This window comes from Lagenorhynchus albirostris, chromosome 7 (genome assembly GCF_949774975.1).
Source record: "Lagenorhynchus albirostris chromosome 7, mLagAlb1.1, whole genome shotgun sequence".
Classification (NCBI taxonomy): domain Eukaryota; kingdom Metazoa; phylum Chordata; class Mammalia; order Artiodactyla; family Delphinidae; genus Lagenorhynchus; species Lagenorhynchus albirostris.
In genome coordinates, this window is record NC_083101.1 from 23,915,147 (window position 1) to 23,942,613 (window position 27,467).

The window sequence follows — 27,467 nt, forward strand, 5'->3', positions numbered from 1 at the left end:
TAAATTTATTTTTTTTAAAAAAAGGAAAGCTGGAGTAGAAATACTCGTACCAGATAAAATACACTTTAAAATAAAGACCGTTATAAGCGATAAGGAAGAACACTACATAATGATCAAGGGATCAATCCAAGAAGAAGATATAACAATTATAAATGTTTATGCACCCAACATAGGAGCACCTCAATACATAAGGCAAATGCAAACAACCATGAAAGGGGAAATCAAAGGGGAAATCAACAGTAACACAATAACAGTAGGGGACTTAACACCCCACTTACATCAATGGACGGATCATCCAAACAGAAAATAAATAAGGAAACACAAGCTTTAAATGACACAATTGACCAGATAGATTTAATTGATATTTATAGAACATTCCACCCGAAAGTGGCAGAATACACTTTCTTCTCAAGTGCACATGGAACATTCTCCAGGATAGATCATATCTTGGGTCACAAATCAAGCCTCGGAAAATTTAAGAAAATTTAAATTGTATCAAGCATCTTTTCTGACCACAACGCTATGAGACTGGAAATCAATTACAGGAAAAAACCTGTAAAAAACACAAATACATGGAGCCTAAACAGTGCAATACTAAATAACCAAGAGATCACTGAAGAAATCAAAGAAGAAATAAAAAAATACATAGAAACAAATGACAATAAAAACACGATGACCCAAAACCCACGTGACACAGGAAAAGCAGTTCTAAGAGGGAATTTTATAGCAATTCAATCTCACCTGAAGAAACAAGAAAGATCTCAAGTAAACAATCTAACCCTACACCTAAAGCAACTAGAGAAAGAAGAACAAACAAAACCCAAAGTTAGTAGAAGGAAAGAAATCATAAAGATCACATCAGAAATAAATGAAAAAGAAATGAAGCAAACAATAGCAAATAATAAAACTAAAAGCTAGTTCTTTGCGAAGATAAACAAAATTGATAAACACTTAGCCAGATTCATCAAGAAGAAAAGAGAGAGGACACAAATCAATAAAATTACAAATGTAAAAAGAGAAATCACAACTGACACTGCAGAAATACAAAGGATTATAAGAGACTACTACAAACGACTATATGCCAATAAAATGGACAACCACGAAAAAATGGATAAATTCTTGGCATGGTGCAATTTCCCAAGACTGAACCAGGAAGAATTAGAAAATATAGGGGCTTCCCTGGTGGCGCAGTGGTTGAGAGTCTGCCTGCCGATGCAGGGGACACGGGTTCATGCCCCGGTCCGGGAAGATCCCACATGCCATGGAGCGGCTGGGCCTGTGAGCCATGGCCGCTGAACCTGCGCATCCAGAGCCTGTGCTCCACAACGGGAGAGGCCACAACAGTGAGAAGCCTGCATACCACAAAAAAAAAAAAAAAAAAAAAAAGAATTAGAAAATATAAACAGACCTATCACAAGTAATGAAATTGAAACTGTAATTTAAATCTTCCAACAAACAAAAGTCCAGGACCAGATGGATGCACAGACGAATTCTATCAAACATTTAGATAAGAGCTAACACTGATCCTTCTCAAACTCTTCCAAAAAATTGCAGAGGGAGGAACACTCCCAAATTCATTCTACGAAGCCACCATCACCCTGATACCAAAACCAGACAAAGATATCACAAAAAAAGAAAATTATAGACCAATATCACTGATTAACATAGATGCAAAAATCCTGAACAAAATACTAGCAAACAGAATCCAACAACCTATTAAAAGGATCATACACCATGATCAAGTGGTATTTATCTCAGGGATGCAAGGATTCTTCAATATATGCAAATCAATCAATGTGATACACCATGTTAACAAATTAAGAAAAAACATATAATCATCTCAATGGGTGCAGAAAAAGCTTTTGACAAAATTCAACACCCACTTATGATAAAAACTCTCCAGAAAATGGGCATAGAGGGAACCTACCTCAACATAATAAAGGCCATATACGACAAACCCACAGCAAGCATCATACTCAATGGTGAAAAACTGAAAGCATTTCCACTAAGATCAGGAACAAGACAAGGACGTGCACTCTCACCACTCTTATTCAACATAGTTTTGGAAGTCCTAGCCACAGCAATCAGAGAAGAAAAAGAAATAAAAGGAATACAGATTGGAAAAGAAGAAATAAAGCTGTCACTGTTTGCAGATGACATGATACTATACATAGAAAATCCTAAAAATGCCACCAGAAAACTACTAGAATTAATCAATGAATTTGGTAAGGTTGCAGAATACAAAATTAATGCACAGAAATTTCTGGCATTCCTATAAACTAACAATGAAAACTTGGAAAGAGAAATTAAGGAATCAATCCCATTTACCACTGCAACAAAAAGAATAAAATACCTAGGAATAAACCTGCCTAAGAAGGTGAAAGACTTGTACTCAGAAAACTATAAAACATGGATGAAAGAAGTCAAAGATGACACAAACAGATGGAGAAATATACCATGTTATTGGATTGGAAGAATCAACATTGTGAAAATGCCTATACTACCCAAAGCAACCTACAGATTCAATGCAATCCCTGTCCAACTACCAATGGCATTCTTCACAGAATTAGAACAAAAAATTTTACAGTTCGTATGGAAACTCAAAAGACCCCGAATAGCCAAAGCAATCTTGGGAAAGAAAAACGGAGCTGGAGGAATCAGGTTCCCCAACTTCAAACTATACCACAAAGCTACAGTAATCAAGACAATATGGTACTGGCACAACAGAAATATAGATCAATGGAACAGGATAGAAAGCCCAGAGATAAACCCACGCACACGTGGTCACCTAATTTGACAAAGAAGGCAAGAACATACAATGCAGAAAAGATAGCCTCTTCAGTAAGTGGTGCTGAGAAAACTGGACAGCTACACGTAAAAGAATGAAATTAGAACCCTCCCTAACACCACACACAAAAATAAACTCCAAATGGATTAAAGACCTATATGTAAGACCAGAACTATAAAAACTCTTAGAGGAAAACATAGGAAAAACACTCTTTGACATAAACCACAGCAAGATCTTTTTTGACCTACCTCCTACTAGAGTAATGAAAATAAAAACAAAAATGAACAAATGGGAGCTAATTAAACTTAAAAGCTTTTGCACAGCAAAGGAAACCATAAACAAGACAAAAAGACAACCCTCAGAATGGGAGAAAATATTTGCAAATGAAACGACGGACAAAGGATTAATCTCCAAAATATACAAACAGCTCATGGAGCTCAATATCCAAAAAAAAAACCAATCCAATTAAAAAATGGGTGGAAGACCTAAACAGATATTTCACTAAAGAAGACATACAGATGGCCAAGAGGCACATGAAAAGCTGCTCAACATCCCTAATTATTAGAGAAATGCAAATCAAAACTACAATGAGGTATCACTTCACAGAATGGCCATTATCAAAAAATCTAGAAACAGTAAATGCTGGAAAGGGTATGGTGAAAAAGAAACCCTCCTGCACTGCTGATTGTGAATGCAAATTGATACAGCCACTATGCAGAACAGTATGGAGGTTCCTTAAAAAACTAAAAATAGGGGCTTCCCTGGTGGCGCAGTGGTTGAGGATCCGCCTGCCGATGCAGGGGACAGTGGTTCGTGCCCCAGTCCGGGAAGATCCCACATGCCGCAGGGCGGCTGGGCCCGTGGGCCATGGCCGCTGGGCCTGCGCATCTGGAGCCTGTGCTCCAAAACGAGAGAGGCCACAGCAGTGAGAGGCCCGCGTACCGCAAAAAATAAAATAAAATAAAATAAAAATAGACTAACATATGACCCAGCAATCTCACTACTGGGCATATACCCTGAGAAAACCATAATTCAAAAAGAGTCATGTATACTCAGCCATAAAAAGAAATAAAATTGAGTTACTTGTAGTGAGGTGGATGGACCTAGAGACTGTCATACAGAGTGAAGTAAGTCAGAAAGAGAAAAACAAATGCCGCACGCTAATGCATATATATGGAATCTAAAAAAAAAAAATGGTACTGATGAACCTAGTGGCAAGGCAGGAATAAAGACATAGACATAGAGAATAGATCTGAAGACACGGGTGGGGGAAGGGGAAGCTGGGGCAAAGTGAGAGAGTGGCATGGACATATACACACTACCAAATGTAAAATGGACGGCTAGTGGGAAGCAGCTGCATAGCACAGGGAGATCAGCTCGGGGCTTTGCAACGACCTAGAGGGGTGGGATAGGGAGGATGGGAGGGAGACGCAAGACGGAGGGGATATGGGGATATATGTATGCGTATGGCTGATTCACGTTGTACAACAGAAAATAACACAGTATTGTGAAGCAGTTATACTCCAATAAAGATCTATTTTAAAAAAAAAGATTTTTTTTTCTCTTGAAAATATTAGTCTTACTCTTCTTTATATTTTTTAAGCAGTGCCTTTGGGACCATATTATGAAGTGTTCCCTACATAGAAAAGGCTGTACAGAGCACGCATGTGCTGTAGAGAATAACATACGAATGGCTCCCCAAGGACGAGGGTGCACTCACACCCCTGAAGGAGCCTCCGATGTGGTGGGGACTTGTGTGGACAGGCCAGGGTGAGTGGGTCTGGTTTCTCACTCATGAGGTTGGCAGGGCTTCAGGTACCCCATGAAGACATGAAAAGACATCATTCTTGAAGGTTAAGATGAAACTTGCTATTTTACTCACAGACAAGGCCCCCCTTTTCTGGGACTGAAAGATACACAAAGTTTCCTTGTTTCCCCTAAAGTGGGGGGTGGGGGCTCAGGTAGGAAAGACAGGTCATTTTCCACGGTTCCCTTTCAGCACAAGAAAGCACAGTGATTTTTTTTTAATGCTTTTCACATTTCTGAGGTCCCCAGGTTATACCGTGACGAACAGGTGATTGGTTCCATCGGCAGCTATGAGAACTTTCTGCATTTTTATTTTTCAAAGTGGTTACTATGTAGTAGGGGTTTTTGAATTTCTTTTTCAGACAGTTTAAAAAAAGAGGGAAGGTTCTGAGGTTGGAGTTGAGGTTCAGAGGAATGAACTGGACTTGGGGTGGATCAGAGATGAGTGTGATTTGCAGTTCTGGGACCGGGTAGTTGTGTGACATTGAGCAGGTCACGTAGAGCCTCTGAACTTCAGTTTCTGCATTTGTCGAGGGACACCTTCCTCATCCCCTCGCTGGGACTGTCACACCAGACACTGTGGCCAGGGTGTCCGGCACGATATCAGCACACAATGAGCAGCAACTAGGGGTGCTCATTCGTCAGCCACAAGAATTATACCAGAACTAAGGGATTCTTTTAATTATCAGAATTATGGATTTGACTTGAATCTACGAGTCTGAGAAATGTTATAAGTACAACTTAACTCTTCATTCCTCCTGAGCTGCCATCCATTCAAACTAAACATTCTGCAATCGGCTTCCACCCCACCACTCCTCGGAAACTTTCTTCCCAAAGCAGCCGTGACGTCACAGGCAGAACCCGATGGCACTTCTGTGCCCTCCTCATATCCAACTTCTCCATAGAACTGATGCCACCGACAGCTCACTGCACCTTGAGACTCTGCCCTCTTCGTCTGCTCTGACCCTTATTTCTCCTGGCTTTCCCAAGCTCCCGGGCAACAGCATCCTTCACGGACACCTACCTGGCAGTGTTCCTCGGGGCTTGCTCTTCAGCCCTCATCTCATCTCACTTTTCACTTCTCTCCCTGAGTCATCTTGTTTGCTCACACATACAGGTAAGACCCATATTTCCATGTCCAGACCTGGCCTCTCCCTGAACTTCAGATTCTGCTTTCTGACACTCTAATGATCCCCCTCCATGCTGCAATCCCCCAGACGTCTTTAAAGTTGACGCGTCCAAAACTCACCATCCCACATGCCTGCATCCCGAATATGTGCTTCCTTCTGTTGGACCCACTGGGGTGAATTTCCTGTCACCACCCACTTGGTCCTCTAAGTCAGGAATATTAATGAAGCCTAGAAGCATCTTAGTAGTCACCAGCTGTATAAAAGCTGCGTCCTTTTTAAAAAATACACCTCTCTTCTGGAACTCTCCAGTCTGTCCTCACCTGCCTGGTTCAGGTCCCTCCTAAGTGACCCCTCTGTCTTTAGTCTAGTGTCCTTCAAATCCAGGCTCCAATGTGCATCCAGGATGATCTTTCTAAAGATCATCACACGCACACATAGAGGCGACATACTGAGTGCCAACTTGATGTGACCATATAATTTATCAGCCAGAGACACTATTTTTTTTTTTTTTTTTTTTTTTTTTTTTTTGTGGTACGCGGGCCTCTCACTGTTGTGGCCTCTCCCGCTGCGGAGCACAGGCTCCGGACGCGCAGGTTCAGCGGCCATGGCTCACAGGCCTAGTCGCTCCGTGGCATGTGGGATCCTCCCAGACCGGGGCACGAACCCGCGTCCCCTGCATCGGCAGGCGGACTCTCAACCACTGCGCCACCAGGAAGTCCAAACAGAGACACTTTTGATCATGAAAGGGTGTGCTATGAACAATTACACTGGAACAACAGATGAATCCTAAGTCTATGTCAGGCACTGTGCTAAGTGCTTTATACACCAATACGCTTATCAGGTAGCTATTATTATTACTTAAAGATGAGGACATTGAGGCTTGCAGAGGTTAAATGGCTGGCCCATGAGCACACAGCTAGAACCCCACAGTTTGCATAAGTGAGATTCAAACTCAGCATCATCTGACCCTGGAGCTCAAACTCTTATTCGAAATCATCATCCTTTTATTTTAAAAAATGTGTTATGCCTTCCTTTTATTTCACAACAAAGCTTTCATGGTCTGACATAACCCTTGCCTTCTCTCTGACCTCCTCTCCATAGGAACCGTTCCCTGAAGTGGGGCACAACCACTGGCTGCTTCTCACCTCAGCGCACTTGCTCTTTGCTTTTCCCAGATATCTTAATCTGATTCCTTATACTCCATCCAACAGCTCACATGTGATCCCCGCAGGTTAGATGCACCTCCACTGGGCTCACTCAGCATCCTGTGTACATATAAGTCAGAACCCCATGAGTAGAGTTTGCTCAGTTGTCTTCTTCAAACTATTCTTGTTGAATGCTTTGTTTATTTTCCTTCAAATGGTCCTGCTTTCTAATAAATTTGTTCAAACTATAATTTTTCCCTCTAAATACTACTTTGTGCCTCATGAATTTTGACATATGATGATCTTTTTAACCCAAAGATTTGGGGGACTATTTTTGGTTTTGATTTGTTTTTGTTGTTTGTTGGTTTCCAGAAAAAGGAAAGTTTTTTAACTCTTTTATTGTTATTGATTTCTAATTTTATTGCATTATAATTACAGAACATAGTCTGCATGATACTGAATAAAATAATCTTTGGAATAAATTGATCTTTTTCTGTGGCCTAGAACATGGCCAATATTAATAAATATACAAGGTACAATCCAAATGTACATATTCTATGGTTATTATCAAAAAGGCAAGATATAAAAAATGTTGGAGACGATGTGGAGAAAAGGGAGCCCTCACACACTGTTGGTGGGAACGTAAATTACTGCAGCCACTACGGAGAACAGTAAAGAGGTGCCTCAAAAAATTAAGAACAGAACTACTACATCATCCAGCTATCTCACTTCTGGGTATTTATCTAAAGAATATGAAAACACTAATTGAAGATACATGCACCCCTATGTTCATTGAAGCATTATTTACAATAGCCAAGGTATGAAAACAACCTAAGTGCCCATCAATGTATGAGTGAATAAAGAAGTGTGTGTATATATACATACACACACAATGGAATACTACTCAGCCATAAAAGAAAGATGAAATCTTGCCATTTGAACAAAGTGGATGGACCTTGTGGGTATTATGCTAAGTAAAATAAGTCAGACGGAGAAAGACAAATACCATATGATTTCACACATATGTAGAATGTAAAAAATGGTTTTAAACAAATGAATGGACCAAGCCAGATAAAAACAAACAAATAAATACAGAGAAAAGAGTAGTGGTTAGCAGAGGGGAAGGGGAGTGGGGGGAGGATGAAACAGGCAAAGGGGGTCAACTGAATGGTGACAGGTGGAAACTATACTTTTGGTGGTGAGCACAATGCAGCGTATACAGAGGCAGAAACATAATGTTGCACGTATAAAAAAAGTACATATTCTATTTGTTGGATATATGTGACATGTATCTATTTTTTCAGGTTTATTATTCATGTTATGTAATTCTTCTATATTTGCTTATTTTATCAATAAGTGTGCTCTGTCAATTGGTGTCCCAGAAGGCTATATTAAATTCCAACTACCCTTTTTAAAGATTGTATTCCCTTGGGCTTCCCTGGTGGCGCAGTGGTTGAGAGTCCGCCTGCCGATGCAGGGGACACGGGTTCGTGTCCTGGTCCGGGAGGATCCCACATGCCGCGGAGTGGTTAGGCCCGTGAGCCATGGCCACTGAGCTTGCGCGTCCGGAGCCTGTGCTCCGCAACGGGAGAGGCCACAACAGTGAGAGGTCTGCGAACCCAAAAAAAAAAAAAAATTGTATTCCCAGCACTTAGTACAGGTACTAGGTGCAATACAGTTGGTTGTTGAGTAAATGAAGATACTGCCATGACTTTCTTGATACCTAGGATTCACCTTATTAGAAACAAGTCCCAAGAGCCCAGCTGAACTTACCTTTAGTTGTGACTCAACATGTCCTTGTCCACTCCAGCGCCACCCCACTAGAGGAGAAGGGTTACAGAGTGGCCAGAGACCAGGGCCTTGGAAAGGGCCAAGGCAAAAGGGGGGCACTGGTGCTTAAACTTCATTAATTTTGGCAACTCTTTCATTTGTGAAAGTGCTTTCTCCTGCCTTAGCTATTTGGTTTTAACTTCATGCCAGTACCACCAGGGAAGCAAGGCAGGTTTTATTATCCCAGATCTACAGCTGAGATTCTGAAGGACTAGATCATAATATGGGTCACACAGTTAATCATAGAGAACGATAGTTAATGATGAAGAAGCCCAGTTCAGTGTTCTTTCCACAGCAGTAGGCAGAAGCCCACTCATCACTTTAAAAAATTAAAGGGCATCTCATTTTGAAACATGTTTGAGAATTTGATTATCTCCACTTCAATTAATTCATGATCACCAAATCATGGTAAATCAACAACGACAATTATATGGAGGAAACTGCTGGTGGGAATATAAAATGGTGCAGCTACTGAGGAAAACCATCTGGAAGTCCCTCAAGAAGCTGAACATAGAGTTAACATATAATGCAGCAACTCCACTCTCTGGTATTTACCCAAGAGAACTGAACATTTATGTTTGTCCAAAAGTGTATATCTAAATGTTCATAGCAGCATTATTCATAACTGCTATAAAATGGAAACAACCCAAATGTCTATCCATTGATAAATGAATAAACAAAATGTGCTATGTCTATACTTTGGAATATTGTTCAGACATAAAAAGGAAGGACTGATGTATGCTACAATATGGATGAACTCCGAAAACATTATGCTCTGTGAAAAAAGCCAGACACAAAAGGCCACGAGTTGCATGATTACACTTATGTGAAATGCCTGGAATAGACAAATTCATAGGGATAGAAGGTAAATTAGTGGTTTTCAGGGGCTGTGGAAGGGGAAAAGGAGGAGAGACTGCTAATGAGTATGGATTTCTCTTAGGGGGTGACAAAAATATTCCGGAATTAGATATGACAATAGTTGCACAACCTTGTATTTATTATACTAAAAACCAGTGAACTGTGTGCTTTAGAAGGGTGAACTTTATGAATATGAATCATATCTTAAATTTTAAAAAGCGTATGGCAAATCAAGAATCGTAGATCACTGCTCTAAACACCAAAAGAAAATCCTCCCCCCACAAAAAAAGAAAAGAAAATTCTGAGGAAGCAGCACAGCACACAGGAGTGTGAACTTTGGAAAAAGATGGAGCATGTTCAGGGCAGAAAGAGAGACACAGACGTAGAGAACAAACGTATGGACATCAAGTGGGGAAAGTGGCTGGGAGGTGGGGTGGGGGTGGGGGTGTGATGAATTGGGAGATTGGGATTGACAGGTATACAGTGATGTGTGTAAAATAGATAACTAATAAGAATCTGCTGTATAAAAAAATAAATAAAATTCAAGAAATAAATAAATTAATTAAAAAAGAAAAAGATGGAGCATGTTCAAATTCTACCCTTCCAATTATGACTTCCGGAACTTGGGCATTTTATTTAATTTCTCTAAGCATCGATTTTCTTACCTGTAAAATGAGGGCAGTATTACCTATTTCATGGGGTTGTTGTGAGGATTAAATGAAACCATTCATGTGAGACAGCTAGTACAATACTACACACTTAATAGGTATCGATAAATGACTGATATTATCATTATTACTTTTATTACCACTATTATTATCATTTTCACATCTTTCAGATCTCTCATATCTAATAATTTTTTAGTGCTATTCTTATTTGACACTTCTAATAACAGATTGTGAGGGTTTCCAGTTTCTATGAGCATAATCGTGGCAAATTCTTCAAAACACATGGCTTAAAGGAAAGTCTATTTTTAGTATACTGTGCCTGTTCCATGAAATAAATAATAATTAGCAAAACAGCTGCCAAAAAGCATGTCACAGGAATTCATTCACTACTTTGTTATAAATAGCAGTAGAAATGTTTGCCCATTGCGCCCCCTTGCGTACGTTCAGGAGAACTACCTTTAATCTAGAGAGAAGGTACCTTAGAGCGTTGCAATTCAAAGTGTGGTCCTAACCTGGAAGGAATTGAAAAATTCTGAGAAATGCACAACCTTCCGAAACTGAAGCAGGAAGAAATAGAAAATACGAACAGACCAATCACAAGCACTGAAATTGAAACTGTGATTAAAAATCTTCCAACAAACAAAAGCCCAGGACCAGATGGCTTCACAGGCAAATTCTATCAAACATTTAGAGAAGAGCTAACAGGATCCAACAACACATTAAAAGGATCATACACCACGATCAAGTGGGATTTATCCCAGGGATGCAAGGATTCTTCAATGAACACAAATCAATCAATGTGATACACCATAATATCAAATTGATGAATAAAAACCATAAAAAAAACTGGACAGCTACATGTAAAAGAATGAAATTAGAACACTCCCTAACACCATACACAAAAATAAACTCAAAATGGATTAAAGACCTAAATGTAAGGCCAGACACTATCAGACTCTTAGAGGAAAACATAGGCAGAACACTCTATGACATGAATCACAGGAAGATCCTTTTGACCCACCTCGTAGAGAAATGGAAATAAAAACAAAAATAAACAAATGGGATCTAATGAAACTTCAAAGCTTTTGCACTGCAAAGGAGACCATAAACAAGACGAAAAGACAAACCTCAGAATGGGAGAAAATATTTGCAAACGAAGCAACTGACAAAGGATTAATCTCCAAAATATATAAGCAGCTCATGCAGCTCAATATCAAAAAAACAAACAACCCAATCCACAAATGGGCGGAAGACCTAAATAGACATTTCTCCAAAGAAGATATACAGATCGCCAACAAACACATGCAAGAATGCTCAACATCACTAATCATTAGAGAAATGCAAATCAAAACTACCGTGAGATATCATCTCACACCGGTCAGAATGGCCATCATCACAAAATCTAGAAACAATAAATGCTGGAGAGGGTGTGGATAAAAGGGAACCCTCTTGCACTGTTGGTGGGAATGTAAGTTGATACAGCCACTATGGAGAACAGTATGGAGGTTCCTTAAAAAACTAAAAATAGAAACTACCATATGACCCAGCAATCCCAGTACTGGGCATATACCCTGAGAAAACCATAATTCAAAAAGAGTCATGTACCAAAATGTTCATTGCAGCTCTATTTATAATAGCCAAGACATGGAAGCAACCTAAATGTCCATCAACACATGAATGGATAAAGAAGATGTGGCACATATATACAATGGAATATTACTCAGCCATAAAAAGAAACGAAATTGAGCTATTTGTAATGAGGTGGATAGACCTAGAGTCCGTCATACAGAGTGAAGTAAGTCAGAAAGAGAAAGACAAATACTGTATGCTAACACATATATATGGAATTTAAGGGGGAAAAAATGTCATGAAGAACCTAGGGGTAAGACGGGAATAAAGACACAGACCTACTAGAGAATGGACTTGAGGATATGGGGAGGGGGAAGGGTGAGCTGTGACAAAGCGAGAGAGAGGCATGGACATATATACACCACCAAACGTAAGGTAGATAGCTAGTGGGAAGCAGCAGCATAGCACAGGGAGATCAGCTCAGTGCTTTGTGACCACCTAGAGGGGTGGGATAGGGAGGGTGGGAGGGAGGGAGACGCAAGAGGGAAGAGATATGGGAACATATGTATATGTATAACTGATTCACTTTGTTATAAACCAGAAACTAACACACCACTGTAAAGCAATTATACCCCAATAAAGATGTTAAAAAAAAAAAAGATGTGGCACATATATACAATGGAATATTACTCAGCCATAAAAAGAAGCAAAATTGAGTTATTTGTAGTGAGGTGGATGGACCTAGAGTCTGTCATTCAGAGTGAAGTAAGTCAGAAAGAGAAAGACAAATACCGTATGCTAACACATATGTATGGAATCTAAAAAAAAAAAAAAATGGTCATGAAGAACCTAGGGGCAAGACAGAAATAAAGACGCAGACCTACTAGAGAATGGACTTGAGGACACGGGGAGGGGGAAGCATAAGCTGTGACAAAGAGAGAGAGTGGCATGGACATATATCCACTACCAAATGTAAAACAAATAGCTAGTGGGAAGCAGCCGCATAGCACAGGGAGATCAGCTCAGTGCTTTGTGACCAGCTAGAGGGGTGGGATAGGGAGGGTGGGAGGTGGGGAGACGTAAGAGGGAAGAGATATGGAAACATATGTATATGTATAACTGATTCACTTTGTTATAAAGCAGAAACTGACACACCATTGTAAAGCAATTACACTCCAATAAAAACATTAAAAAATAAATAAATAAAATAAAAAACAAACAAATAGAACAAAGTGTGGTCCTCAGATCAGCAGCACAGGCATCATGTAAAAAGCTTGTTAGAAGTTTAGATCTCAGATTCCACCTCCAAATCAGAATCTGCATTTTAACAGTCTCCCTGGGTGATTTGTATACACACTAAATTTGAGAAATACCAGCAGAGAACATATGGTAAACACTTATTTTCTTAATTCAGGAAACATTTACTGAATGTCTTATATTGAGTGTTAAGTGCTGTACCAGGAACTGGAAATACTAAGATGAATATAATCCTTTCCATAAAGAAATTTGAGATTAAAATCCTGCAATAATTGTGCACCTTAAAAAGGAGAATTTTATGTAATGTGAATTATACCTCAATTAAAACAAACAAACAGAAAGAGTATAGTAAGTCAAGAATTATAGAAAACTGCTCTAAAATCCAATAGAAAAATGCCAAGGAAGCAGCATAGCACACGAAAGTGTGGACTTTGGAACAAATGGACCATATTCCAATTCTACCCTTCCAATGATCAATATAGTACAATCATGCAGAGTCCAGTGGTACACAGAGAAGAGAATGAACTCTGATTGGAAGAACTGAAGGAAATTTCAAGGAGGACATGGTATTTGAGATGGACCTTAATAACTATGAATTCACCAGGTGGAGAATGTTGGGGAGAGTATTCCTTTCTGAAGGAATGTCAGGAGCAAAGGCACCCATGTTCAAAGGCATGTGGTGGATTAGTGGGATGTCAAGTCCTTTGGTATGTCTTTGGTGATCAGCACATTGGTAGAAAGGCAGTTACCTCCGGGGGGAATGGGTTATGGGAAATTTTCACTTCCTACGGTATACATTTCTATACATTTAAAAAGTTAACAATAAAACAAGACAAGAACAAGAAATGTCTAAGATTAATTGTCTAAACTTTCACCAAAGTAAACAGAAATCAATGAAATAGAATATGGTCAAACAAACAAAATATCAACAAATTTGACAAACCCTTAGCCAGACTGATCAAGTTAAAAAGAAAAAAAACCACAATTACCAATAGCAGAAGTGATAGCGGGAACATCACTACTAACTTTAAAGTCATTAAAGGGACAATAAGAGAAGACTGAAAAGATGTTTGCCAATAAACTCAGCAACTTAGATGAAATAGACAAATGTCTTGAAAGATAGAAATTAATAAAACTGACTCAAGAAGAAATAGGAAATCTGAGTATCTCAATATCTGTTAAAGAAAACTGATTTGTGGGATTCCCTGGCAGTCCAATGGTTAAGACACCTCGCTTCCACTGCAGGGGGCATGGGTTCGACCCCTGGTTGGGGAACTAAGATCCCGCATGCTGCGTGGCATGGCCAAAAAATAGAAAAAAAAAATTCAATTTGTAATTTAAAACCTTCTAACAAAGAAACTTCCAGACCCAGATATCTTTACTGATAAATTCTATCAAGCATTTAAGGAAGAAATAATACCCATTCTACCAGAGAACAGAGGAAGAGAGAACACTTCCCAAGTCATTTTATGAGACCAACATTATCTTGATACCTAAACCAGGCAAACACATTGCAAAGAAATGAAAAACTGAGACCAACATCCTTCATAATATGATTGCAAAAATCTGTAACAAAATTTTAAGAAATCAAGTCAGGCAATGTATAGAAAAGGTTAATCAGCATGGATCAAGTGTTTGAATACTTAACGTTTGAATTTCAATTATTGTATTTCACCATATTAACAATCAAAGAAGAAAACCCACATGATTTGCTCAATAGATGCAAAAAAAAGTATCTGACAAAACCTAACACAAATTTCTTATAAAGTTAAGCACATATGTACCACAGACTCAGCAATTCCTCTCCTGGCTGCTACCCAAAAGAAATTAAAACACATGTCTACACAAAGATTAGTATGTAAATGTTATAGCAATTTTATTCATAGTAGTCAAAAACTAGAAACCATCCAACTGTCCATTAACAGGGGAATGGATAAACAAATTGACGTATATCCATACAACTGAAACTACTCGGCAATAATAAAAATGACCTTTAACAACATGGATGGACTTGGAGGAAATTATGCTAAGTGAAATATCAGACAGAGAAAGACAAATACTGTATGCTACCACTTACATGTGGAATCTAAAAAATATAACAAACTAGTGAACATAACAAAAACGAGATTCACAGATATAGAGAACAAACTAGCGGCTACCAGTGGAGAGAGGGAAGAGGGGAGGGGCAACATATAGGTAGGGGATTAAGAGGTACCAAACTACTGCGTATAAAAGAAATAAGCTACAGGGACATATTGTACAACACAGGGAATAGAGCCAATATTTTATAATAACTGTAAGTGGCGTATAACCTTTAAAAATTATGAAACACTATGTTATACACCTGTAACTTACATAACATTGTACATCAACTATACCTCAATTAAAAAAAAAAAAAAGAAATGACGGCGCCGCCGCGGGCCCCGCGGACTCAGCGTAGGGGTTGGCGCCGGAGAGGTCCGGCCGTCTGGGGCTGACACCCAGCGCCCAGCCCGTCGAGTCCGCGCCGCCTCGGCCCCGGTGCGCCGCCGCGGCCTGGGAGCGTCGGCCGGGCAGGCCGGCATTAAACTGAGATGTCCCTGTACGATGACCTGGGAGTGGAGACCAGTGACTCAAAAACAGCAGCCTGGTCCCAAAACTTCACACTTCTGTAGTCTCAGCTCCAGGTGAAGAAGGCAGCTGTCACTCAGGCGAAGAGCCGGAGGACAAAACAAAGTACAGTCCTTGACCCGGTAATCAACCCGAAGCCAGGTGCCTCTTCAGACCAGAGGCAGATTGTGGACACCGCGCCGCACGTGGCAGCGGGCCTCACGGATCCGGTTCCCACTGCAGGAGAAGTTTTGATTCCCCTAGCTGATGAATATGATCCCATGTTTCCTAACGATTATGAGAAAGTAGTGAAGCGCCAAACAGAGGAGCGACAGAGACAGTGGAAGCTGGAAAGACAGAAATAGAAGAGAGAGAAAAGAGGCGTAAAGACAGACATGAAGCTAGGGGGTTTTCCAGGCGACCAGATTCAGATTCTGATGAAGATTATGAGCCAGAGAGGAAGAAGAGAAGTAGGGGCGGAGCTGCCATTCCACCACCCACTTCTCTTGTAGAGAAACACAAAGAGTTACTCCGAGACTTTCCTTATGCCGAGGATTCAAGACGTCGCTCACCGTCTTCCAAAGCTGCTATCCCTCCCCCAGTGTACGAGGAAGAAGACAGACCCAGATCCCCGACCGGCCCCGGCAACTCCTTCCTCCCCAACATGGGTGGCACAGTAGCACATAAAATCATGCAGAAGTACGGCTTCCAGGAAGGCCAGGGTCTTGGGAAGCACGAGCAGGGCTTGAGCACAGCGCTGTCAGGGGAGAAGACCAGCAAGCGGGGAGGCAAGATCATCGTGGGCGACGCCACTGAGAAAGATGCAACCAGGAAGTGGGATTCAAATCCATTAACTGAAATACATAAGTGTCCTACTAAAGTGGTCCTACTAAGGAACATGGTTGGTGCAGGAGAGGTAGATGAAGACTTGGAAGTTGAAACCAAGGAAGAGTGTGAAAAATATGGCAAAGTTGGAAAATGTGTGATATTTGAAATTCCTGGTGCCCCTAATGATGAAGCAGTACGAATATTTTTAGAATTTGAGAGGGCTGAATCAGCAATTAAAGCTGTTTTTGATCTGAATGGGAGGTATTTTGGTGGACGGGTGGTCAAAGCATGTTTCTACAATTTGGATAAATTCAGGGTCTTGGATTTGGCAGAACAAGTGTGACTGCAAGAACTAGAGCCTGAGTCATCTCCAGCGATCCTTCAATAAGCTGCAGACTGAGCAGTGGAGAGCAAGGCGACAGGCAGCCTGCATGGCTGTGGGTACAGAGACTCTGGAAGGACTTCTAAGATATATGTCAACTGATCCCTTTTTTATTTTGTGGTTTTTTAATATAGTATAAAAATCCTTTAAAAAAAACCAAAATAGATAACTAATAAGAACCTGCTGTATAAAAAAATAAAATAAAATTCAAAAACATAAATAAATAAATAACAATGTGTGCCTCTCTGGTTGTTTCTCTTTTTTATTACCACTTCTGAGGTGATTACATTTTTTGCTAGGATTTCATGATAATCCTCAAGTGCTTCAGTGATATGGCATTTCTTGCACTAAAATATCTAGAAAGTTTTGGGATATGGGGTTGTGTTACCCTTTGCTTTTCTTTCTTTCTTTTTTTTTTTTGATTCATTTTGATAAAACCTGCAAATTACTAAAAAAAAAAAAAAAAGAAAGAAAAAGAAATGACCTATGATACATGCGATCGCATGGATGAATCTCAACATTTTTGTGCTGAGTGAAAGAAGCCAGACATAGAAGACTACATACTGGAAGATTTCATTTATATGAAACTACAAAAAAGACAAATCTATCAAGACGGAAAGCAGGTCAGTGGATGTCTAGGACCAGGGATGGAAAAATGAGAAAGGGAACAGGGAACATTTTAGGATGATGTAAATGTTCTCTATATTGATCATGATGCTGATTATACAGGTGTATAAATATGTCAAAAGTCACCAAATGCACACATAAAATAGATGCATTTTAATCTGTAAATTATACATTAATAAAATTGATTTTTTTTCACGAGTGCACATCCATGGGGGGTTTTACTGCAAAAAAGAAACTGTCTTGGAGGGTCTTACAGTTGCTGGATATGAGTTTGAGCTGGACCATGGAATGTTCTGGCATCATGGGTGAGGTCAGAGAATCCTGTCTGCTGGAGCTCTGGTGACAGTTTGAATCCTAACAGTCATCCTGGTGCAGTGGGTGCAGACAGAGCTGCTGATGTTGCCAGTTCAGTGAAAGTGTGAAGCTCTCAAAGCATCATGAGGCTTTGATTTACACTTTTGTACTTGGGTCATTCACAATAGTTCCCAGAGAAGCAAGAGCTACCTAGTGACACGGACAAGGGGATGAAGTCTCCAGCCACTTTTCCAGGACCCCCCCCCAGTGCTGATGCTGGGCCTGTGGTGAAGAGGCATAAAAGGAGAAGCATCTAGTGGTAAGGAAAACATAGTTTTGAGAGCTGAGAGTCCAGTCTGGTGGCCCAAAGCTAGGTAGACAGGCCCACCTGTTTCCTAGGGAGGAAGAAAGAGTGAGAGCCCAGGGTTCATGGCTAGGAGAAAGGGCAGAGTGGCACAAGAAAGGACAGCATCTTTAATGTCCTTCCCAGGGGACCCAAATGGCCTGAGGAAGACAGACTCTATGTGTCTCAATCCCTGCCTTCTCAGAACTCTCCTCCCAAAGTTGCCTGTGCCCCCTGCCAGCCCCTGGGACACACCTCTTGCCTGGATCACTCTATTCAGACAGAACTGCTGTTTCACCAAACCGGATTCTTTCCTATACTTTCCCTTTTTCAATTATTGATGGCCACCTGTGGTCACTGGCGTTAGAAGGATGGCCTTAGAACCAGTTTCACGCCCCCATTTTACTGAGAAGGAAAATGGAGCCCTGGGAAGCAACATCCAAGTTATGAATTGGAAAACTTTAGATCTAGTCAGAGCCAAGTTCAAATTTCACTCTCCCATTTGCTAGCTCTATCAAAGCGGACAAATCTCTTAAGGTCTTTGAGGCTCCTTTGCCTTAACTGTAAAAGAGGTACAATGACCCCTTCATCGTGGGTTTGTCCCAAGGATTACACAGGACAATGTGCAGACCACACCTGCAGGATCTCTCCCACGTAGTCAGCCACCAAAAATGGCCTTAGGGGTCAGGGGAAGGGTTGTATCTTGCCAGGAAGATGGCAGCCCTGGACATCTCACTGCCTTCTCTGGCCTTTGTTTCTGACAAAATGCACTTCAGTGTTCATTCTGGTCTCTTAGGATCCATTAGTGTCTTTTTTCTTTTCTCTTTCCTTCTCTGATCTAAGTAGAGGAATCTGAGTACTCGATGACAGTTTTCTGACCCAACCAATACCCTTTTCCACCTGTGTAACTGGTGGTGGTGGCAGCAATAACCACAACAGCCCCAGTAATAATACCTTTCCCACCCACACAGGCAGGCTTTGCCCTCTTTAGAAGCAGCAAAGGGCAGGGCGTGCAACAGGGCAGCAGACGGCCACGCTCACCGGCGACCTAAGCCCCCTCACAGAAGCCCCCCGGAGCGACGACTACCACTATCCCCCAATCCAGAGCGTTCTTCCCGCCCTGGCACGGCAAGCAGGACAGACTAGGGGCTGGGGTTTATTTTCACAAGTCTCACCACGCCTGGAAGAGAGATTACAGGCAGGTACATGCGCAAGAGGCTTTCAAACTCCAGATCCAAGATGTCCCTGATCCAGAGCTCACACTCGGCCCATGTGGTATCAGCAAGTGGCCCCTGGCAACCCCTTCCAGCACCACCCCACTCCTTCCTCTAGGGGGAGCTGATGAGCCACAGGTGCTCAACCCCAATTACTATTTACTTCATCGGTGTACGCTTAGCTCATCACAATGCCATTAGCATCAAGAGGCAACTCAAAACTTGGGCAACCAGAAGTGATGCTCAGGTCATCTGTCCTAAAGCAAGACCCCCGGGTCACATTCCACCAGTGTCCTTGGCTCACTTCACTTCTGCGGTAGCAAGAAAGCCAAAACTTCACAGACTTCTACCCAGGTACCCTTCATGTACTTACTACTAAAACCTAAAAAATGTCTGTCTTCTGATACTACAGATTTATCTTATGACAGGACTCTTCACATAATATCAATCATGGCTAACACTTATAGAACACTTACATTGTCCCAGGAACTGTGCTAAGTGTTTGAAATGCATGATTTCACTTAAACCCCACAACATTCTATAAGGTAGTTACCATTATTATCCCCGTTTCACAGATAAGGAAACTGAGGCTTTTAGACTTTGAGTCTAATAGCAGAAAGATTTGAACCCAAGTCTGTTGTTCTAATTATTATTCCCACCACTACCTTGAGACATTAATTATAAATCAGAGGGGAACCTTTCCTCGTAGCCCTTATGCTGTGGGTACAACATTTTGACAATTGAGACACATACTCTGCTATTAATACACAGACAGTCAAGTATCCTCTGAGTTGACAATGTGGTCCTAACCTTCAGGTCCAAGAGCGTCTCAAGAAACAGCTTAACCTGGTGGTAAGTTACTACCAGAGAACAGAGGAAACTAGTCATTCAGTTGAAGCACATTGCCATTTTTTTTAAGTATTTTATTTATTTTTTTTAAAGAAGATATTGGGGGTAGGAGTTTATTAATTAATAAATTTATTTTTGCTGTGTTGGGTCTTCGCCTCTGTGCGAGGGCTTTCTCTAGTTGTGGCAAGCGGGGGCCACTCCTCATCGCGGTGCGGGGGCCTCTCACCATCGCGGCCTCTCTTGTTGTGGAGCACAGGCTCCAGACGCGCAGGCTCAGCAGCTGTGGCTCACGGGCCTAGCCACTCTGTGGCATGTGGGATCCTCCCAGACCAGGGCTCGAACCCGTGTCCCCTGCATTAGCAGGCAGATTCTCAACCACTGCGCCACCAGGGAAGCCCCACATCGCCATTTTTGATCCATCTTTGGCATCCTGATGCATGACAGTAATGACCCTGTTTGCCAGGTACTGCAACTGGGCTTTGATCCTGATGGCATCACCTAGGCTTAATGCCCTGTAGAGTCCTGCTGAGGATCTAGCGAGGCAGAGGGGGGCTTTCGGAGCCTCCTGCCTCAACTCTGACTGTGCTCCGATTCCCTGTCCCCCCACATAAATCTTGGGGGCTTCTCTGGGGTGTTTGTATGAGCTTGTGGGAGAAAAGTCTTAAGCTCTTTCCTGAGAAGAGGCTGCACCCATTCCACAGGGTCCCAGAGCCCTTCCAGGAGGCTAGAGTTGGTGGGAGCGTGGAGTGGGTAGTGGAGAAGCAGGATTTTGTTTTGTTTTTTGTTTTGTTTTGTTTTTTGCGGTACGCGGGCCTCTCGCTGTTGTGGCCTCTCCCGTTGCGGAGCACAGGCTCCGGACGCGCAGGCTCAGCGGCCATGGCTCACGGGCCCAGCCGCTCCGCGGCATGTGGGATTTTCCTGGCCCAGGGCACGAACCCGTGTCCCCTGCATCGGCAGGCGGACTCTCAACGACTGCGCCACCAGGGAAGCCCGGAGGAGCAGGATTTTATGACAGCGAGACAAATGAGGTACTCCCTTATTCAGAACCAAATGCCCTACTGATCGGTGTAGGGTCAAAATGTAAGCGCTGAGAAAGTCCACGGAAGGAGAGGGGATGGGAGCGAGGGCAGCAGAAGAGATTTCAGGAGCAGAGAGCCTTAAGCCAACGGGCAGGATTTGGATAAGAAGGACATTCCTGGCAGAGAACAGATGGAAGATTATACTGAATGAGGACCAAAGGGGAGAGGCTAGAGGCATGAGATGTAGCTGAGGACCCTGTGGGAACCTGAGCAGGAGAGCAGAGTGGCCTAGAGTGGGAGTGAGAGGAGGTAGTAAGGAACAGGGCTGCACCGTGAGGGAAATGGGTTGCCGGGAAGACCAAACTCACAAGGTGTGCTGGACAGAGAGGCGATGGAGGCGCTTGGAAGCAGGAGTCCAGTTAGGAGGTCCAACTCTGTCACCCAGTTCCAACATGTGGGTTTTTCCCCTACACCAGGCAACTGTCTGGCACCAGCTAAGTGTTCTACAATTCAACTCAACGCTGACACTATCGACCCAGAGATGGCATCGGATCCCACAGGTTAAGGGCTCAGTCCTACAAGACTAACCCCCCACTTCCCCACCTGAGACACCAATCACAAGTCCAGGTTGTCACCTGTGCTTCTGACTGACCAGCTATAGATGGGAGCTTCCCACAACCCCTCCTTGGGTTTGATTAATTTGCTAGAGTAGCTCACATAACTCAGAGGAACATTTTACTCACTAGACGACTGGTTTATTATAAAAGGATATAACTCAGGAACAGCCAGATGGAAGAGACGCATAGTACAAGGTGGGGGGAAAGGGCTCGGAGCTTCCTGCTCTCCCCAAGTGCACCACTCTCCCCAAATCACCAACCCAGAAGCTTTCTGAACCCCATCCTTAGGGGTTTTACGGAGGCTTCACAGGCCGATGGGGGTGTGGGGTGTGGACTGAGAGTTCCAACCAGGTGGTTGGCAACCAGTCCCCACCCTTAGAAGCTTTCCAAAGGTTGCCTCATTAACATAACAAAAGACATCTTCATTGCTCTCACCAATTAGGAAATTCCAAGGGTATGGGGAACTCTGTGCCAGAGACAGCTTTGAGAAGAAGACCAAGTATATATTTCTTATTATAAATCACAACATTACAGATGGCAAGTGACATCATTGTGTCACCCAGTCACCAAGGCCTAACACAGCTCCCAGCCCTTAGGAACACACTAAAGGTCACCTGCAGGCAAAGGGGTGGAGTTGACTTGTGGAATTTAAGAAAACACTTAGCTGTGAAATCCTGTCCTCACCCAGAGACTTTCCTTGATAAGCCAGGCTGGAAGTTTGCTTCTAGGTTCCCTGCAAAGGACTTCGCTGGTGGCGCAGTGGTTAAGAACCCGCCTGCCAGTGCAGGGAACACAGGTTCGAGCCCTGGTCTGGGAAGATTCGCACATGCCATGGAGCAACTAAGCCCGTGCGCCACAACTACTGAGCCTGCACTCTAGAGCCCACGTGCCACAACTACTGAAGCCCGCGCACCTGGAGCCTGTGTTCCGCAACAAGAGAAGCCACCGCAATGAGAAGCCACCGCAAAGAGTAGCCCCTGCTCTCTGCATCTAGAGAAAGCCTGTGCACAGCAACAAAGACACAAAGCAGCCAAAAATAAGTTAATTAATTAATTAATTAAAAACAAAAATTTTTTAAACTAATAAAAAAGAAAAAGTTCCCAGCAAAAGACAGGAAAATGGGACTTGACCTTGCCATCTTCCCAGGCTTTTGGCTCCTCTGTACCTACCCGCTTCCTAGACTAGTACCATCACCGATTCCTTAGGGTAGCTTTAGACCAAAGGCAAGTTGTCTGGATTGACTTCTCCTTCCGGTCCTGAGGACAACACTACAAGCTTGGGAAAAAGTTTCCCCAGCCTCTGGTATCACCTCTCCTTTCTCTCAAGCAAGACTCTCTGGACATGGATTCCAACACCACTCCACTCCTGCTGCCCCCTGGGGTCTCATTAGAATGTGTCAAAGTCTTGAGCAGCTCAGGACTTGGCCCTGGAGACAACTCTCAGACACAAAGCCCACCCAGAGGGGAGCATCCTAAGTTCGTCACCTCCCAGGAAAGCCTCTTGAAACACTCTTCACCAGCCAGGAACCCTGAAGCACCAGAGATAGAAGTTCATTAACTGAACTCTCTCCAAGCCCATTTCTCAGAAAGCATCCCTTCCCTTTCTGCCTCCTATGTCACCTGAAAATTCCTGGCAGCTCCACCTCGACTGACAGGTGTGGATTCTCAGGACTGTGACAATTATTTGAACGTGTTTGTTTAGTGTTTCCGTATTTGAATAGTCAACACCCCCATTAAGGCTGAGAGGTTGGTACCATCAGCCTCAGCTTAGATAAAAGGAGAGGGACGCACCAAGAGGTTAAGTTGCTTCTCCAAGTTCACAGGGCTAGGAAGTGAGGGAAACAAGATTCTCTGTCTCATTCTAGAGCCAAGACTCCTGACCTCCATGCTCTAGTGCTGAGCCGTCCGATAGCATAGCCACTAGCCACTACGCTAGCTACTTATGTTCAAGTTTTAATTAGAATCAAGTAAACTTAAAAATCCACTTTCTCAGTTCTAATAGTCACACTCCAGGTGCCCACTAGCCACGTGTGCCTATCTGAGAGTGCAAATATGGACTGTTTCCACCCTCATGGCAAGTTCTGCTGGACAGCCTGTAGTCTGATGCTTCCCATTTATACATCTGGGCAAGAGGCAAAGTTACTGCCCGGCCCACCACCCTCACGGCTACCCCATCCCTTCATGAAAATAACCCCAAATGCCTCTTTAGAGCAGCATGACCCTGACTTGTCTTTCTTTTCTTGCTGACAGCTCTGTCCAGTCTCCAGGAGGGTGGCAGGAAACCTCGCCAACAAGACGCATGGAAAGAATGAGATTTCGGAGACTGTGCAGCCAGGCCTCCCCACACGTGTACTGGCGGTCCAACAGGAAAATGGCAGTGGGCGAGTCCCCAGCCACAGCCCAGGCGAGGGGCAGATTCCCTCAGCCTCACCGTGGATGTTGCCGACATTTCTCGGGAGTCGGCGTGCCCTCCTGGCCCCCAAGCTGTGTCCCGGCCAATTGTCCCTAGAAACTGGGTCTTTACTAGCTTCTGGAAGTTTTAATAAGGGCGAGGAATATCCATTTTTCATAAAGCCCTGGGTTCCTCTTGACTTCTGTACACTCAGAGCTTACATCTGGAAGAGAAACCTCATCAGCTACCATGTGGTTTCTTTCTAGAAAGAAACTTTACTGAAGGAATGTGCCCGGCAGGCTGCCTGTTGGCCCCGAGTGGCGTTTCGGCTGTGCCTCCTCTACCTTTCGAACCACACTCCCCAAGGATACCCAGGGCCTCGTCGTCATCCATCTCCCGCTCTCAGCATCCAGCATGGCGACTGGGCCCCGCTCCGCCGGTCTCTGCCTCAGCGGTTTCAGCCCCATTTCGCATCCTGTTCATTCCTGGTCCAAACGCAGCCTGCTGGCACCACTGGCTGTGGGTCCTGCTCAGCTTGCTCTTCTGGGCACCTACCCCCTGACTCCAGGGGAGTGAGGAGAGGGGACAGGCTCTGCTTTCTGACTGCCTGCCCGGTGACCCGTGATAAAGTAGGAGTCAGGATGCCGAAGTGCTTCCTAACCCAGGGTGGAGTGTGCATCCCAAGCCCCAAGCTGCAGGGACCAGCTGTTGGGACATCCCCACCACGATCTCCCTTTTCGGGAGTAGCGTCTCTAGCAGAGAAACTGTGTCTTTTTCTCCAGGTTTCCTCCTCCATATCAGACTCAGGGTCAGACAGGAGGTTTTCAATGGACACATCCTCCCTACAGTAAGCCCCTCAGGAAGGACCCTCTCTCCATGTGACTCTAGCCCCTTTCTCACCAACTAAGAGGTTGGCACTCGCTTTAGCATTTGGACCTGCAAGTAGTAGGCATTAAGGACCCTCTTCCTGTTAGACAGCACACAGAAAGCAGACGAAGCATGCAGGAAGAATTGCAGGATGAGGACAAATATCGTGCTGAAAGGTTGACTGAAAGAAAAAGTATTTGCAAAACATTTGCTGGAGAGCCAGTGTCAGCCTATATTCAGAGCTATTCTATTACCATAAAAACAGCCCATACAAACTGATAAGAAAGATTTCAAGGAAAACTTTGGGAAAAGGGCAGAATTTATGAAAAGGCAATTCTCACACAGATGCACACGCGAGGTAACGGAAATGTCTAAAATGGAATATGTTCAATATCACCGATAGAAGGGAAAATAGAAGACTGTGAGAAGACAGTTTTCACCCATTAGATTGGCAAAGGTGAAAAAGAATGAACATTCCCAGTGCTGGCAGGATGCTGTGTCAAAACTGTGAAGGGTCTGGAATGTTTTCCCACTTGCACAGTTTTTGTTTTATATATATATATATATACACACACACACATATATATATATATATACACATACATACATATATATATGTGTGTGTGTATATATATATGTATATATATGTATATATATGTATATATATATATGCTGCAGAAGCATGAGCACTTGGGTCAGAGAAAAGAGTTCTTTATTGATGTAACCAGATCAACAGTCAGAGTAAAGTGCAGTGTCAGTCCCTGACTCCTAGACCCACAGGTAATGCTGTGAGGGCTGATAAAAATTCTCTTGTGAGTGGCAGGTTTCATTCCATAGACAAGGGATGGAAAAAAGTATTTCCTCCATTTGTATACAGGAGAGAGGCAGCCACCTCCCTCCTCTCTGGGAAGGAGAGAGAAAAACCTTTGCCCTTTGGAGAAGAGATGGGAAGGATCCTGGATGCTCACTCTGACCTTTTGGAATGTAAAAATCTCTCTCCAGGGGCCAGCTAAGCCCGGTACGTGTCTCAGGCTTTTACCAAGAGATGGCTCCAAGGTTCTGGCTTCATCCCTTTTGAAACGTAAACACTAGGGAAATAGTGATCCAGTATTCCTGACACTTTGGAAGCTTAACCTAGGGATCTAGTCCAGATTATAGTCATTTGTCCCATTTGGGGAGATAAGAGAAATTTTGTTATCCTTTTGGATTAGAGGAATTAGCAAATGGCTATAGATCTAATTCTCACAGTGTACAAAAAGCAAAACGTGCCTAGGAGAAGCGAAGGCAAACATTCTGTCTTTATTCCAAATACATTTCTCTGTCTCAGGAGGCTAGAGCATTTTACAGGAGCACTGAGAAATCCAGAGAAGGTTTATTTCCCCACACAAGGTTGCAGAGAGAAAAGGGCATTCTTGGCCTTTGCTGACAGAAATGTGTATTGCTATAGCTCTTTGGGGAAGTAATCTAGCAAATCCATTCTGACTGCACACCTTAATACTCCAGAAATCCCACTTTATAAAATATAACAAATAGAAATAAAACACAGGGTCAAAAGAATATACATATAAGAATGCAAATTGCAGGACTGGTAGAAATGGCAACAAATGGAAAACAATTGAAATACCTGTCCATAAGAAATGTATACATTGCTGAAACAGTTATACCATGAAGTATGTTGTGGGCTTTTTAAATGTTTATTCTATATCTTCATAGATATAGAAGTATATCTATGTATGTAAGTATATCTTTAAGTATATACTTGCATACATAGGTGAGAAAGGCAGAATGGAAGAGATATATAATATATCCATTTGTAAAACGATGAAAAAACTTACATGTACATGTCATACAGGTACATGATTATATGGGAGAAAGATGTGGGAGGATAGACTTTTAATATTAATTGCCTTTGGGAGAGTGGAGATAGGAGAAGAAAGAGGAGGGTAAAGTTTAAATTCAGCAAAAAGAAAAATATGCCTAGCTCAATATCAGTGGAAAATTTAGGATATAAAATTCTCACTGTGATATTACTCTAGGTATATACTAATTGAATCTACTCCTGGACAAGGAAGAGAATAGTATGTCAACAAATGAAAATATTTGGGGACTCATATTTTATTTATTCACTCAACAAATACATTGAATGTCTTCTTTGTACCAGGCCCGGTTCTCATCCCTGGAAAGATGGTACTAGACAGAATCCTTGGACTCATGGAGTTTACTCTCTAGTGGGGGAGATAGACAATGACTTTGGTCAATAATAAATGTGTCAGAAAATGTCAGGTGGTAATAAGGGCTATGATGAAAAATTAAACAGGAGAAGGACCAGGGTGATGGGGTTGCCATTTTATTTATTTATTTTGTTTGTTTTCTTGCGGTACGGGCCTCTCACTGTT

The 27,467-nt window shown here is 42.6% G+C and overlaps 1 pseudogene; it reads left to right on the plus strand.

Annotated features, from left to right (window-relative positions):
- The first annotated feature begins 15,624 nt into the window (after positions 1-15,624).
- Positions 15,625-17,014, plus strand: LOC132522794 (splicing factor 45-like; annotated as a pseudogene).
- Positions 17,015-27,467: the final 10,453 nt, after the last annotated feature.